We start from the raw sequence: 15,674 nt of genomic DNA on the forward strand, positions 1-15,674 counted from the left end.
CCAATTATTTATCTTTTGCTGCCTTACCAACAATAATTTGAACCCTGTTGTGTTGAGTGATGACAGGATGAAGCTGATGGCAAACATTTATAATACATTGTCAAGCTCAGGTTAAGCACATCTCTGACTCCCAAGGACAAATTAGGACCAAATCAGCCCAATTAGCCAGATTTTCCCTGACACTCATAGCTTTTTGTCAGAGAACAGATTGAGATCTATGTGTTTGTGGGAATGAACTCATTTTCACAGTGTGGAGGCTGGAGGCCTTGTCTCCTTAGAATCCATCACTACTGCATTTAATGGCCTGGGGGAGATACACACCAGGGTAAGCAGGGTTTCTTGTGGATGCCTTTATTTTCAAATATCATACCATGCCAATTCAATTCAGTTACTGGTCCTGGAGGTTGGCAGAAAACCACTTTCCTTTGCACAGTTTCATTTATAATCTATCTATCTAAACATCAAAAGGTACTGTTACTGTAATATGTTTTTACAAACCCAAGATTATATTGGTAATTTTCCAGTTTCACTTGACAGATGTTCTCAGTCCTTAACCTAGCTACAGAATATTAACACGGTAGAACCAAACTTCAGATATCTAAGGCAATTTTATTATCTCTGCACCAGAGACATTAATTAAAGAATTAACACTTCCATGGGCACTAGAGATCTGATACGCTGTCCTTCAGAATTATTAATAGCCCAAGGCCTCCATTCCCCTGGGTGAATAAATATCCAATGGAAACAGCACTAAGCAGCCACGGATACCACAACGTAGGATCATTATGTGGACATGCGTACAGCATTTGTTGTCTTGGTTTCAATGACTTACCAGGCATATCTATATCAAAACAGTCCCTCCAAGGGTTGTCCTAAACATGATTTAAATTCTTGAAAATGCTGAAAGATACAAAGTCTGTAACCACTTATTCCCTTAATAAAAGTGGGCATTTTGTCACAAGAATGCCGTCCATCATCAGGGGAAGTGTGGCTAGGCAGAGGGAGAAAAAAGCCTCATCACCAAATAAGGGAAAAAAATGGAAGTTCAAGGTTTTAGTTGTTTTAATGGGTGTGGTCATAATTTATTTTTTTCTCTCATTTTGTGTTTCATTATGTAAAAGAAAGTTAAAAACGCTCGTATAAGAGGATGCCAATCCCATCCTGCCCGCCCAGGGTCAGACACCAAGGTTTTCAATCCCCTTAGATGGAAATGCTCGGAAGGTTCCTTCAGATTTAAAAAAATCCACAAATTGGTAGAGAAGGTGAAAATGATGTCAACGAAATGAATTTTTTATTGCCCCTGTGGGAGGGAAACAAATGACTCAACTATTTTGATAAGATTTAAGGTTCATTTAAAGAATCTTCATGATTCATCTGCATTTCTTTTTTCCATCACCAAACTACTTATAATACTGTTCCCACAAGAAGAGGCAGAAATGATAATGAGGATACAAGCATATAAATATAATGACTGGAAAAATTATTTTTAAAAGCTAACTTAGGCATAGATTTCAGACAGTATGTTAGTCTTGGGTTGTTATATATATTTTTCATTTTATGGCAACCACATATGTTGCTTAGCTGGAGTCAAATTCATTTCTCAACTTTCAAGACAGTAAGTTACCTCGGAAATAACACACAGCCTCTTGTAACTAGAACCATTGTAAAATATTTTTAAAGTTGAAAAGTGAAAGTATTTTTTTCTCTAGTTCAGTGAGTAGACTAACAGTATATTTTTTTCCCCATTTGTTTTCTTTTTCTTTGTTTTGGTTATGTCGTTGGACCAGAAACACTGATTCCTTATCTGCTGATGATTATGGCACCTAAAGTGCCTCACTTAAAGTTTGTTTCAATGTATTTATTTGCAAGCGGGGAATATATGTAGGTGAGATGCTCTGACTGTCACTGTTGCTTGTGAGAGAACTTGACAGAAGAAAAGTCCAGAGGTGGCAACTCCTGCTTATGGACACTTCTTTACCCAGTATCATCTTTGCTCTTTCAAAAGACACTGCTGAGAATGACTGACTCCCACAGCCTCCTCAAAATTTCTGTATTAACTACACAAACAAACACACAAAATGGTGAGTAGTCAGTCTACGACAGGGAAAATACTGGAAATTATTCTAGCTCCAGTAAACTTACAAGACAATTAAATATATTTTTATGGAGGCTGGACTTTTGCATAATTCTGTTTTTTTCAACTCCTGCAATACTTGTACTATTAGTTAGCACTTCTCAAAATGGAATTTCCCAAATGTGGCATAGCAGCAGTGGGTGTGTAAATAAGCAGATAAGAACAGAATCAGTGTGCTGTGTCAGGCTGAGCCTGTATCTTCCCAATTATCAGGCCATCTTTTACCTTCTCAAATTCTTTTTATATCCATCCAAAAAAAATTTTGTTGAGGTCTTCACATTGCTCAGGAACGCAGATGGCATTTGGCAGTGTGTTCACCCAACAAAACACAGACCAGAAATGCCAGATCAGATTGGTCTTGTCTGTGTTCTTCCTCCCATCATTCTCCTGCCCTTTAAGCCCATTCTTTTCTCCTGCCTACCGTGTCGCACATTTGCAGTCGGACTCCTTTGGAAACCTTCCTGTCCCTTCCCCACCACCACGTTTCAATTTTAACCAGCACTCATGTTCTGCCCAACTCTGGATCCAGATTCTTGCTCCGTGTGCCCTTGCCTGGACAACACAGGGATGAGTGATTGCACTCCGGATGTTGTTCTGTTTTCAATTTTCCAGCTCAGAGAATTCACAGTTCTGACCTAACCCCTGAGACAGGGAGGTTGGCTGGAGTCTTGCCGTGCCAAGTGTGGTCCAAGGACCAGCAGCCTCAGCTTCTCATGGGAGCTCGTTAGGAATGCAGGATCTCAGTCCTGACTCCACACCTGCTCAAACAGAATCTGCTTATCTGCATTGTAACAAGATTCCCAAGGTAGTTTTGACTGTTTGTTAAGTGCGAGAAGCACTGGGCTAGATCATTGGTTCCCAAACATCTTTTTAACGGCACATCCTCCTCAGTAAAGTAAGCATTGGGTATTTTACCCCAAAACATAACTCTAGCTGAATGTCACAATAGGACTTTTGACTGAGACACCAGGATACATAGCTATGATATTCCAAAGTGTGGTTGCCATACCAAATTCAAATTTTCAAAAAAAAATTAAAAGTTGCTCATTTTTCAAACCTTACAATCCTTTAAGGGTGAGTTGGATGGATTTGTGAGGAGATTTCTTTGTAGAAAGCTGTTACCATGCTGTGATCTCACCCATTGCCCACGGCCAATCCCAAGGTGTGTATAGCTGGATCCTACCTTAAGCTGAAAGAGAAGGGTTTTAAGGGAGCCAAGACCCTCATGTATATTCCCTGAGGTTGTCAAGTGACAGTGGACTGCAATTTCACTACTGACTAAGAAACCATGAAGCAGGTAGGATAGGAAGGTGAGCTCTTTTGGTGGCAAAGTGAAGGAAAAGTGACTATAGTGGAATTAACTGGTGCTCCAAGAGTTTGACAAGGGAAAGACTCTGTGAGTATTTTCCATGGTCCACAAGCAAGAGAGAGCTGGAATTATCTTGGCTCTTGTCCAAGAACCCCAACTGGGAGAGTAAGGGAACTGCTAAATGTAGATTCCAAGAGTCTACCAAAAACACCTATGGATTATTCGAAGCTAAGGCTACCAGACTCATTGCTGTAAGGGAAAACTCCTGTGGATCAAGCAAAGCTAAGTTTATTAGACTCATGGCAGAACTTGACAGAGTCTTAGTAGTGTCTTAGAAAAAGAGAAGTCGAGAGAGAATATGTATAGGCGTTTACTGTCTAGGTTTGGTGATTTTTAAGGCTGTCCTTGCGAACTGGGGAACTGTTTAAGATTGGGCTTAGTTTATGCTACAAAAACTTTGGATTATCCTAGTCGATTCAGTCTTACATTCCAGGAGAAACCATTTCCTGGAGCAAATAGATAAGTTATTTTTGCTTATTCTCAGTATGTGGCCCTTTCTGACCACATTGCCTGGGGATGGGGGTAGGTAGGAATAGGGAATTACAGATAACAGGTACAGATTTCATTTGGAGGTGACACAAATGTTCTGAAATTAGATTCTGATGATGGTTGGACAACTGTGAATTTAGTGAAAAATCACCGAATTATATACACTTTAACAGGGTGAAATTTATGATATGTGATGGATCAAATATGAGAGTGTCTTTCTTTAAAAATCTGTGAGGTAGCAACTACTGATGGCTACTGGTCACCTCTGAAAATGCCAGCACATTAACACCTATCTTTTGTTTAAGGGAAAAAACATAATAACTTTAATTTCAATTGTGCTTTTTCTGTGCTTTGTCAGGAGTTGAGCAGAGAACCTCTGTGGAGGGACAAAAGATTTCTGTGGAAGGCACTGAAATGCCACTGAAACTCTTCCTTAGGGAGATTTTCAAATAATTTAGAAAATTGAAGTCTAGTTATTAAAGTAACCAGATCTCAGAGATTTTATACATCACGCGTATCTTTTTCAGCAAAAAAACTACTTAGAAATGGGAAAAAAAAACTCCCCTAAGTTTTTTTGTATAACATTCTCTGCATAGCACAAGTTATTTTCAGCAACACTATTGCATTGTTCTTTATAAAAACCCACTTAATATTAAGTGACAGGTTACATTTGAATGTTTATATGTGTCTTTAAATGCTGTGAAGTAGCAACTACTGATAGTCATTGTTCATCCCTGAAAAGGTCAACAAATTAACTCTAATCGTTTTACAAAAGAAAAAGTTGATATCTAATTTCAACCCCTTTTTAAAAATTAATTAATTAATTTTTTGTTTTTGGTGCTTTGTCAGAAGTTAACCAGTGAATCTTGATGGGAAACAGAGACATTATACTCATACCCCATTCCAACAAACAATGTTGTGTACATTCATTCTACCATTTAAGATGGACTCCAGGTTTGCCTCAGGACATGGTGTAACACTTGAACATCTGGCAGGCAAACCAAGTGTGAAAGTCAGATCTCACTCATTAGCAAACCTCATTGCTTTCCATTTTTAGATAGACCATTATTACTAGAAGGTCTAATACCTTCTTCTAGCACACCACAGGGTCACCTGGAATACTCCTGAAAAATGTGTTCTGAACTTGGGAGACAAAGAACCTAGAGCAAGCCTAGGTAGGAGGCAGAGAAGTGAAGGAGGCTGAGACTATCAACCTGTCAGATCCCTGATGCCAGGCCTCTACCTTTTCCCAGCTTTCATATCCCCAAGCCCGTCAATATCTATTGTGCACCTCACTACAAAGTCCTGTCTCTGGCAGGTAACAGACCCTCTTTCTATATAAGGAATCCTATCGCTCTCTAAGGCTGCCTGATGTGTCCACACTGCAACACTGGTTTTCCTCAGCAGAACTTCACAGACTAAACATGATCACGTGAAATGACAGCAAAGAGTACAACCAGGAGAACATCTCAGAAGGTTTCACAATTGTGCGTTTTACAAGTTGTGTATTAATCCTGCAAGTGATTAAAGTCGGGAATTGACCTCTGTGGAATGCCTAATTCAATGCCACCAGCACAAGGGTGTTTACTAAATGGTTACTGGTTTTGACACTTTTAACACTAATGAGAACCAAAAAATAGACAGTGAGCTGTCACTTGACTACTTTTACACTGCCAATCAGCAATGTTTAATGAATGCACAAAGAGAATGAACTTTACTTCCCAGGGCTACGTAGGCATTCATACCAACTTGCATATCTTTAGATCACACTGCTATTCTATCATCCTGATCATTCTGCTTCTCATAATAGAGTGATTTTCCAGGGGAAATTTTTACCTGCCTTACTCCACTTTTACAAGTAAGATTTTGCCTCCTCAAGAAAACATTCGAGCTGTGACAATTAAGTTTGCGAACTGGTTGTCAAGGATGTTGCTAACCTTTTTGGATATCACAGAGATTATTCATTATGAATTTGTACCAACTAGACAGTTAATTAAGTTTACTATTTAGAAGTGCTGAAAAGGCTGCGTGAAAAAGTTAGACGAAAATGACCTGAACTTTTCGCCAACAATTCATGGCTCTTGCATCACGACAATGCACCAGCTCACACGGCACTGTCTGTGAGGGAGTTTTTAGCCAGTAAACAAATAACTGTATTGGAACACCCTCCCTACTCACCTGATCTGGCCCCAATGACTTCTTTCTTTACCCAAAGATAAAGGAAATACTGAAAGGAAGACATTTTGATGACATTCAGGACATCAAGGGTAATACGATGACAGCTCTGATGGCCATTCCAGAAAAAGAGTTCCAAAATTGCTTTGAAGGGTGGACTAGGTGCTGGCGTCGGTGCATAGCTTCCCAAGGGGAGTACTTTGAAGGTGACCACAGTGATATTCAGCAATGAGGTATGTAGCACTTTTTCTAGGATGAATTCGCGAACTTAATTGTCTGACCTGGTATATATCCCCCTAAATTGATATGTTGTAGAGCAGGGTTTCTCAACCTCAGTGTTACTGACAGCTGGCGCCAGATAATTCTTTGTTGGGGAGGTTTGCCCTGTGCATTATAGGACATATCCTCGTATCAGTATACCCAGCCTCTACCCTCTAGATGCCACTTTCCCTCACCTTCCTCAGTTGTGACAACACAAATGCCAAATGTCTTCTAAGGAGCAAAATTTCCCCCACTTGAGAACCACTGGTGTAGAGAATCACCAAAAGAGAGGGGGAAAAAATGAATTCTGCGTAAATTAGCAATAATATTTATTTTTGCTACATAAATATTTTCTTGACAGATCTGACACTTACCCTGGTTGTGGGTTTATTTTAGAAAGTACTTGCAAGCCTCTGTTAAGCATTTTTTCAATCATTCACCTTGATTGGCTGCTTCTCTCGCCTCTTCACTTCCAAGGTCTTTATAACGGGGCTGATTGGTTGCCCCATGTATTTGGCACCGAGAAATTGCCCATGGAACAGAGCCTCCTAGAGTAGTGAGTCTCAAACTTTAATGCACATAAAGCAACACTGGAAAATCTTGTTAAAGGGCAGGTTATATTCTGAATGTTTGGGGTAAGGTTGAAGATACTTCATTTCTAACAATTCCCAAATGATAGTCCTGGGACCACACTGATAGTTGCAGGCACATACCGTACTAGCAGGATGTGCGTCTAATCAGATATTGCTCCTGCCCTATTATAATTATCAACATGCCCCCAGGAAAGCAATTTTCTCTGTTGCTTTTGGTTGTTATTGTTCGTTGTTGTTGTTGTTGTTCTTCTTCTCCTTCCTCTCCTCCTCTTCCTCCTCCCCCTCCTTCTCCTCCTTTTTTTTTTTACCTCTCGCCTCTGAAACAGACTCTCCATGAGGGAGAAATCTCCCCAGTCCCCAGCACATAATGGGTACTTAATGATGAACAAATAAATGAGTGAATGAGTACATGAATGAATGGGCAAATAGCTTTCCTCGTTTGCTTTTTGTTAGTTATTTATTTATTTATTTATTTATTTATTTATTTATTTATTTTTGCCAGTTACAGTATGTATCAGGCACCCTGGGGATAGCCTTGGAGCCAGATCATGTTTCCCCACCCATCCCCCCACTCTCCCCTTTGCCAATCATCAGCTTGTTCTCTGTATCTATGGGTCTGCTTCTTTTTTGTTTATTCATTTGTTTTGTTTTTTCAGATTCCACATATAAGTGAAGTCATACAGTATTTGTCTTTCTCTGTCTGACTTATTTCACTTAGCATAATACCCTCTAGGTCCATCCATGTCATCACAAATGGCAAGATTTCCCTTTTTTAATTGTGTAGTGTTATTCCATTGTATTTACCTGAAGAAAACAAAAACACTAATTCGGAAAGATAGATACACCCCTATGTTCATGGCAACATTATTTACAATAACCAAGTTATGGAAGCAACCTTGGTGATTATCATAGATTAATGGATAAAGAAGATTATTGCTTTTGAAAGAGCAATTCCTAACCTGCTTCCACTCTGTCCATCAAAGAAAATACACTGGTACAGATAGGGATGAAAGGGCCAGTGATTCCCACCCTTGGCTGAATATTAGAATCACCTGGGGACTTCTAAAAGTCCCAAAGTCCAGACCAGTTCCTAGACCAATTAAATCAGAATCTCAGAGAATGAGACCCAGATAACTGTTTATTATAAAGCTCTGCAGCAATTCTAATGAGCAGTCAAGTTTGAGAATCACTGCTTTCTTCCTTGCTACACAAATTATGGTCCATGGACCAGCTACAGAGGCATCACCTGTTTTATCAGAAGTGAAAAATGTCAAACCCCAGTCTAGACCCACTGGACGAAAATATGCATTTTAGTAAGATCCCAAGTGATTCCTGTAGGCCCTAAAGTATAAAAACAGCACTATGTTAGACTCTTAAAATGAGTTTTTAAGCCTTTAGTCCAAGTGACTTTGACCATAGAACATTCTTGCAGAAGCAATGGTAGAACCTCCTGGGCCATATTTATGATGTTCTAGGAATGAGAGAGATGTCAGAACACCAGATCCTAAAGGGAAATGGTAGAATTTGACCTCTAAATATAAGTAACTTTGGTTTCTATGTGCAAATCATCTTCAGAATGGATTTTCAGTTTCGTGGTTTGTGAATACAAGAACAAGTAAAAGCATCAGTGGTCACCAGGAGCCTCTAGGCTTTATTAACAAAAAGCCACATCCCCAAACTGACCTCATTGCTTTTGTTCATGGTAGTCCAAAAAACGTAGGTTAGGAAAATGCTGCCACGGATTTCTAGGATTTTAAGTACAGCTATGTCTTTTCCAAAGCCAATCAAGAAAATGTAGTATGGTAGAAAATGCATTGTCTACTGAATAACTATTTCCAAGCAGTATTAACAGGTAAGTAGGCAACTATTTTGCGTGTGTGTATGTGTGTGTGTGTGTGTGTGTGTGTGTGTGTGTGAGAGAGAGAGAGAGAGAGAGAGAGAGAGAGAGAGAGAGAGAGAGAGAGAATTGGTTAAAGACAAAGGACATGCATGAGTTTCTTATATGCCGACTACAGGAACTTAGGGCATAATTAATAGTTTGGATGATAACATTTAGCATTTACATGAAAAACGTCTATTGTATGATAAGGAAGAATTAACCTAAAATTCATGTGCAAAAACTTGAACGAAACAAACCAATGAAACAAAGAAATCCCCCTGAGTTTTTGTTGCCTAAGAGCTCAATATAAATCAAGTATAACTTGGCAACTGAGAAACCCTTAGGTTGCTATGATAGTAGTATAGAATATAAGTTGGATAGACTCGGCATTAGAATTAGGATAGTGATTCGCCAGGAAACCATTGAGAGGAGTTTTACTTCTGTTACCAAAAGTGTGTTTCTTTCTGTCTTCTCAGTGTATGGGAGTTCATAGTCATGTGTTTCTGCCATCGTTGAGTCAAAGACATCCTTTAGTATAATTTGATTTCTCCAAAAATATTATTAAAATATTGTGCAGATATTTTTCAGAGAATGCACAATACAGATCCTAACTTGTGACCCAACGTACATATTATCTTACCCATCTTGAACTCAATACCTTATTTATGCTAAGAATATGTATTTAAAACATTCATCTCCATATTTTCTGATGATTCAAAGAAAACTCTCATTAGAAAAAAATTTTTATTTACAGAAGAAAATAAAGCATTAAACTAAGGAAATCAATTGTATTTTAAAAGCAATAGGAAGTTGGAGGAAATGGTTTGGCAGGTGATAACATCATGAAAAACCTGAACATCTTATTATGGGAATGACCAAACAGCTATAGCTGCCATTCTTCCAATGTAAATTTATGAGGAGTTGTTTCACATCTATTTTTGATGGTAGGTAAATGTTTTTATTATTTTGTTGAGCTGATTTTCTAATTTCCTAAGAACAGGGTGATGATCACCAATGACTATTGAATGATACATACAGAAATGGAAACAACAGAAATCAGATGTAAAAAGGATGCAGGATAGGAAAATTTGACGGTGATAATCCTAAAGTAGTGATAATATTATTATTAAAAACAATAACTTTATTTGTTTTGAGCAACTATTATTTCCAGACACAAAGCCAGTGTAGCTTTTCTTTAGTATTTTGAGAATCATGATCTTAAATGTTGCCTGTACTATACCCAAAAGCAAATATTCTGTGTCTACAAGAGTGTAAATTATCCTGGATGCTTTTGCAGACAAAAAGAAGTCATAATCCTTCTTTTAAAAGCTCTGTATTACAAACACATCTCTCTGATGTGGATAAAATTAAGAGAGAATGACCAACCACCAAAAGTTAATGACCATTAACTTTTAATGTCTAAAAGTTAAATTTGCAAATCATTAAGTAAAGGATTATAAAAACAGGTTATAAAATCTATGAATGATTGAAATTAACTGTGGGTTAGAAGTATCTTTCTAAATCACAGAGCTTGGGAGAAGTTATCTATATATACTCATTAAGGAGCAGAAAAAGACGTTTCCATCCATGCCATGTTGATGAGTTCTCTGATGTGCCAGAGCAGCTTGGAAATGGGAAAGTGACCTAATATCATGCAAGACACCAAGTGAGGTACAAGGTTCACTGAACTAAAAGTCAAGATCCTTAATGCTTACTGGATGTTTGACTTCGGGGAAGTTATTTTTCCTCTATGCGCCTTAGTTTTCTTACTCATAAAATAAAGGCGTTCAATAAATGTTTGAAGTCTCTTTTGACTCCAAAATCATGACTCCATAACTAAGTGTGTTTTTATTCTGTGCTTTGCATTCAGATGTTACAAATTTATTTTGAAATACTGACTTCTCTATTACAGAATTTTGGCCTACCCCAAAACGAGGGGAATTTAATTAATAAATGGAGGGATTAAATGCTTTTAGACTTGTTCTTCATGCAGCTTTGAAACTGGAAGTAATATGAGCTCCTGAAACAAAGATGGGAAGGGTCTACCACCTCCCCCACTTTCTAACACACACTTTCATTCTCCATCTCATCCAGAAGCCAGTCTCCGCATATATATTACCAGTCACGACCTCTTATACTTTCCATTTGTATACCATTATGCTGCCCAGGAGTCAAAACAATGAAAGAAGTCAGCAAGAATGTACCGAATGCCTGCTGGGAGCCCAACCCGTGCCAGAAGTTATGAAGACAAATATGTCACTAGTACTTTCTCTTCAGAAGCTTGTATATTAGGTTGGTGCAAAAGGAATTGTGGTTTAAAAAGTTAAAAATAATTGCAAAGACTGCAATTCCTTTTGCACCAACCTAATATAACCTAGGAGTTACAAATGAAAGTACAAGGCTCTTTTTTATCTGTGACCTCACTGCAGCTCTCTTTAAGCATCTGATGAACACAAGGGTGTTGATATCTCTGAAGACTACAGTAGACCCTGTGCATAGGGAGAAACTGTTCTTATCTCCATATGCTTTGTGCAGCCACATTGCGTTGGGTTATTGGCTTAGGACAGGGGTGCAGAGCAATCTCATGTCACACGGAGCTGAAAACTGAGCAGCCCTAGCTTTCACTAGAAGAAAAAGTAGCCCATGACTCAGAGTTCTAAATCAAAGGTCGGTCACTCGTTGGCACATGTTCAGACATCATAAAATCACTGTTAGAGCTGTGCTTTCACTGATAAACAGAATAACGCTCCTGCCTGAACTGGCAAGAATGTAGATAGAAATGAGTATTGTAGATGGCTTACCGGAGGTGGAGAGTAACACTTTGTTCTGTATATTGGGAGCAAACTGAAAGGCATGGTTTTTCCAATTTCCCTGATAGATGATTTTTAAACTAAGCCATTGAGAAAATTAGCAGAACATTTGCATAACATCTTATGTCCTTCTAATATTAAATGAAATCGATTTTTTTTCCATCAGCATAGTAGAAAGTGACAATTATGGTTAATGAATTGTGGGTGCAGTTTGGAAATATTAATTTCACTCACCTTCCAGCCACCAATTTAAATGTTTATCAGTTAGTTATTATATGCCTTTGATTTTAGTCAGTGAGATTTACTCCACATGTTCAAATTCAAAAGAACCAATGAAGAGTTATTTGAGAACTATTTTGGTAACATTTTAGGAGAAATAATGGTTATTTTAGACTGAATATATGGGTTATAATTTTGGTTTTTCAGTTTATAATTGCATCGGGACAAGCCCATAAAATATCTAACAGCAAAAATAAAACTTGTTAATGCGGAGTCATCAGCAATTTTTTTGTGAAAGTAGCGTTAGGGAACAACAAAACTAGACAGAGATGTAAGGTATTTTGCATTGTCACTTAATCCATTGAAACTGGATTTTGTTTCTATAACCTTGAAGAAATTTAAAAACTTAAGCATTCATCAAATGATACCTTCACTACAATCTCATTAAAGCTTATATCAACAATTGTTTTGTATTGTATCAACAAAGATTGATTGTACGATAATCAAGATTGTGAATTCCATTTTTTGGTCATATTTTCAGGATTTTCTTAATTGTACTTACTACATGTAAATGTTCATGCACCATTAGAGAAAACTGCTATCCTACAAGCTTGTATTGGGCATTATCTAGCATAATGGGATCATTTTAAAGACATTATTCAATCCCAAATATTTAAAGACATTATTCAACCCCAAGTATTTAACAACCCGACTAGCTCTATTTTTGTTTCCTTAATAGGTTCCTTTTTCAAAAGAACTTTCTTTTCTGTCCCTTGAATTACAAGCCACATAGCTAGCAAACAATCCAAACCTCTAGAAATGATGATGTGGAAAAATGAATTTCCAGCAAATCATCCAAAACCTGAAGCATTGGATCTGTGTACAGGGGGATGATAACACCTGACCTCTTTCCAACCTCCTTTTCATCAAGACAGAGGATTGGTAGTTCTCTGCTAAAGTGTGCTGAGCCATGTTGGCAAATATTATCATTAATGTTTCCATCTGGTTTGTTGTATAACACAGTTTCTTTCAAACTAAAATCAAGACTCTAGACCGCAGCTCTGGAATTAATGTTTCTCATCATGGAAGTGTGGTGTGTGGCTTACTCTTTATACATTTACCAAAACTATGCTATTTCTGAGGCTTCTGTAGGGCAAGATTCATAACTTGGTTCACAGGATCTAAGAGTTGGAAAGACCAAGAGATCATTTGTTTCAATATTTCATCTCAAGCAGGAATCTATTATACAATAAAAGCGGGGGACAGGGGAAGATGTATCTTGCTATTGTTGCTGCATGAATTGGGTACCTGTAAGGTATTGTACTGGGTGCTGGGTGCATGAGACACACCCAGTTTCAAATTCTATCTCAACAATTTACTATCTCTATGATTTTTGTTGATTTATTAGCTTTTCTAAGTTTCAGTTTACCCACAATCTAAAATGTAGTAATTCCTGCCTTTGAGGGTTGTGAAAGATTATCTGAGATAATGAGTGTACAGCACTTAGCACAGTTATTGGCCATGGTTATTGTTCAATAAGTATTACTTGTGATGATGAGTTTGATGATGGTGGTGCTGAAGACTGGTGGTGTGTATTGAGGGAGCTCTGCAGACTTTCTTCATTCCCGATATACTGTGGCAGGTTGGTGTTAGCAGATAAGAAAAGGGTAACGTCGAGTACAAGCTGCCTTTATCCAGTACAAATTGTTGGGGTTCAGATAGTTTTTGCTGTGATTACTAGAGAAGTTTCTGGTGGGGGAGGGGAATGACACTGTATTCTAGTTCAAATTGAGACCCAGTGAGTCCATGCTCTGAGGAATTTGTCCCAGTGACCCATGGGGCGTGGGGCATGTTTATCTCTGTGACTAGGCTGATCAAAATTGATGTGTTGGAATCAAAATCACAGCTAGAGGTGAAAGTGAAAGCACTCAAGAAATTCCCTGCCATTAGCTCATTGGAGACAGTGGGGGTTTTCTATTCAGCAGTGTGATGAAAGAGAACAGGACCGAGATGAGTCTTCAAAAGATTGGGCTGGAATCAAATCATCACAATGTACACTTTAAATATTTTGCAACTTTATTTGTCAATTATACCTCAGTAAAGCTCAATGAACACAAACACACACACACACAGACACACACACAGAAAGTTCTGACAATTAGGTTTGGGAACTTGTTGCAACGGTGTTGCTAACCTTCTTTGATATCAGCGGGATTGTTCATTATGAATTTGTACCAACTGGACAACCAGTTTACCAAGTTTACTATTTGGAAGTGCTGAAAAGGCTGCGTGAAAAAGTTAGACGACATGAACTTTTCACCAACAATTCATGGCTCTTGCATCACGACAATGCACCAGCTCACACAGCACTGTCTGAGGGAATTTTTAGCCAGTAAACAAATAACTGTATTGGAACACCCTCCCTATTTATCTGACCTGGCCCCAATGACTTCTTTCTTTACCCAAAGGTAAAGGAAATATTGAAAGGACGACATTTTGGTGACATTCAGGACATCAAGGGTAATACGATGACAGCTCTGATGGCCATTCCAGAAAAAGAGTCCAGAATTGCTTTGAAGGGTGGACTAGGCACTGGCGTCGGTGCATAGCTTCCCAAGGGGAGTACTTCGAAGGTGACCATAGTGATATTCAGCAGTGAGGTATGTAGCACCTTTTCTAGGATGAATTCATGAACTCAATAGTCAGACCTCCTGTGTGTGTGTGTGTGTGTGTGTGTGTGTGTGTGTGTGTGTGTGTGTAGAGGGAGTGTTAGAAATGCTGAAGAAAAAAAAGGGCTGGTCTGGAGGTTGGGCTTCACGATAAACCAGCTGTGACAGCTTGATCAATATTCTTAACATCCCTGAGACTTATTGTCTTCCTCTGCCAGGAGATATTCCCAGCCTCCCTGTCTATTTAGATAAAATGACATATAAATATGTGCTTATAATCCAGAAAACTCTAAACAACAGGGGCTAACATTTGTGCTAGTGTTACTGCAATTAAGGAGGTAAAGCAGGAGACAATACCTAAAAGAAGAAAAGCATCCAATGATATGAGGGGAATCAGAATAAATGGATGATGCAGGGAAGTCCTCAGAGAAAAAAGCAAAAAAGTCTATTTCACAGAAGTTGCATGGTATTTAATGTAAAGTGATTCCCTACTCTGATTCTCCTGAGTGCCCTCAGTCAGCTCATTACCTACAGACTTGGAGCATAACCCGGGTTCTGACGACAGACTTGTTGTAATCATTGGTAATTAAGATGGAGCAGGAAGTGGCTAAGCAGTCCCACACAAAGTTATATAATCAGAGCTCTGTGAAATAACTAATGTTCTATGTAAACACAAAGCAAGATAAATGCCATGACAACTGATTAGTGCATTATCAGCCACTAGGTGGAACCAGAGGGAAAGTTAGGAGCAACATCACTCCCCTAAAGGCTGCCAAATCCCTGGGATCTATAGCTACTTGCCAGGATATATGACCCAGGTTAACTCTGATTCGTTAACTAACACTTTTTGGATCTGGAAGTTCAATCAGCTATAACTCCACCTAATTATTTTTAGTCCATATTTCCATTTTCTCCATAGTGATTCTGGAAGTCACATTTCATGAATCTTATTGAAATCAAGAACTACCGCCAACAACATTTGCTTAGAATATTAACAGTAGTACTTTCTAAGAAGGATATGAAATTATTTCAGTCTTACTTGTTTTCAGTGAACCCACAATGTCTCCTTGTGGTCA

This window comes from Rhinolophus sinicus, chromosome X (assembly GCF_036562045.2).
Source record: "Rhinolophus sinicus isolate RSC01 chromosome X, ASM3656204v1, whole genome shotgun sequence".
Taxonomy (NCBI): domain Eukaryota; kingdom Metazoa; phylum Chordata; class Mammalia; order Chiroptera; family Rhinolophidae; genus Rhinolophus; species Rhinolophus sinicus.